Source organism: Myotis brandtii, unplaced genomic scaffold, assembly GCF_000412655.1.
Source record: "Myotis brandtii unplaced genomic scaffold, ASM41265v1 scaffold734, whole genome shotgun sequence".
Classification (NCBI taxonomy): domain Eukaryota; kingdom Metazoa; phylum Chordata; class Mammalia; order Chiroptera; family Vespertilionidae; genus Myotis; species Myotis brandtii.
This window is the reverse complement of record NW_005370913.1, coordinates 867,316-869,659: the sequence shown is the minus strand read 5'-3', so window position 1 is coordinate 869,659 and position 2,344 is coordinate 867,316.

Below are 2,344 nucleotides of genomic sequence, written 5' to 3'. Positions count from 1 at the left end.
ACAAAGGTGTTGGGGTAACTTTATCCAAAGCATGTATAATAATAAAAGCTAATTAGACTAATAAGTAATATGCTAATTAGACTGGATAGCCAAACGACCTTCTGGATGTCCTTCTGGAAGAAGCGGGGGCTGCGAGGGCCCAGCCCCTTGCACGAATTTCGTGCATCAGGCCTCTAGTGGTGAGATAAGCATTGGAGTCTTTGGAGTTGAGAATGTTTCGTTATGAGAAGCCACTTATTTTATTTATAAGTATTTAATTCTGAGTAGACAATTCTAGTAAATTATTGAAAAGTAATATGAAAGAAATGTAATGACTAAGAGGAAAAGGAAGAGAAAATGGCTTGGGACAAGTACATAAAATTAATGCTCGTCACACTGTTTATGTTTCATTGGAAACTGATAATAAGAAATGTAACTTTCTAAGAAGAGCTCTTTTTCATCTCTTGAAGAAACATAGGTGTTAAAGAAATTGTCAACTAAATTGTCCACCATAAATATAGCATACATTTGAGAACTGTGCTTGCATGAGATTGACAATAAATTTCATTTTATTTGTATGTCTTGCTATTCTAGGGGTAGTCAGGTATAAGGATCCCAGAATCCCATAATTTGATTTTGTAAGGCACTATACAATCATCTTACCCAAATCTCTTATTTTCCAGTTGAAGAATAAGGCTAAGTGAATGGTCCAAGATCTCACAGATCATTAGTGTCTAGGTGCTGTACCACATTATGAGGAACAAGTTTAATGGTGTAGGAAAACATTTCCCTCTAGACTCTGTGTTCCACTGGAATGCTGTGAGCAGCACTTCTGCATGCCTCTGGGGGAATTCTACCCATGTCCAGCAATTACTCCATCACTTAAAACCCCCTAATCCATAGACAAAGAATGGCCACACAATTCATTTGAGTTACTCACCAATGGCTGAAATAGCTATTTTCCTCCAGATCTGAATACTCAAGTTCATTTTTTCCTCCATGTTGTCTATGTAACACTAAAAAAAAAAATTTAAATGGCATTTTACATTTTTACGATAGCTTGTTTGGAGGTTCTAGGAGGGGAGCGCAGCTACTCGTATACCCTTGACCGAAGACCGGTCCTCTCCTTGGGGGGGGGAGGTCGTCCTCTTCGACCGAGCGCGCAGCTTCGGGAGGGACGCAAATGGATCGGTGAGGGAGGAGGGGGACCCCCGCCTAGCCAGCCAGATCAGCCGAATCAACCCTGGCGATTAATGGGGTGACAGATGTCGCAGCCAGATCGCCCTCACATCCGTCATTTTACATTTTTAGAGGATGTGATCTTGTGTTTGCCACAGCATCAATACAATTCATGATTATTTTTCGTTTCTGGTATATTTCATGGGCTACATTTGAAGCTTTGCAAAGATACCTACGAGGCTCTAGGCCAGGAATTGGTGGGGCTCTCACACCTTCTGATCACCCTTATTACAGACATTGCTATTTATCTAGCCCCAGATACAATCTTGTAATTTTACCTTCCATAGGCAATATGTCACACTAAGCCAACTATTTAGAGAACAAGAAATTAAATCAGTCTGAGAAATCCTGGAGTGTAAATTATGTCCATTTGGGCACTTTTCAGGTGCCCAGCTTAAGTGGTAAATGTCTTACTCAGATTCACCTTTCCTCATCCTTATGGTAGCTCAGCTTTCTATTCAATTCCAGGTCCTTGAGAAAACAAAGCCAGCCTTTCTGCCTCATTTGGGGGGGGGGCACAATACTAGAGTAAAGATAAAATCATTTTCCATATTACTTCCTAACATATAAGGTGGGCAGAGGAGAGTAGGACTTTAAGAGGATAAAAGCAATAGTTGAATTTTATTGCCAAGGAAAGAAAAAAATATATACACCTGTTGGAAAATAAAGCAAAAAAACCCTCACCCATCAAATAACTACTCCAGCCAGCAGTGGAGTTTAAAGTGCTTCATAGAGCTATAGTAAGTTGGCAACAGTAAATTACTGGCTTCAAATACACTGTTGGTATTCAGAGTCTCAAAACAATCCTCAAGTCTCAGCTTTACTCCACTTATGCTCATATTTTCAGTAAGTTATGGCCAACAATCACCTAATATGTTTTGACTATCAAACTTTTATGCAATTGGTAATGATCCATTCAAAATGGTTTCTGTGGCCAATGAAGCTTTCACCCATAAACCATAGACTCAGGAAGAAAACAGGAAATGACCAAGGAATTTTGTGTTTGCATTTGTATCACTTATATACAGACCCATAATTCCTAATGGTGCATCCTTTCATTCTTTAAATGCTTCTCTTAAATGCTCCAGTAATGCATATGGTTCTGAATAATGCCAAGGATTTAAAA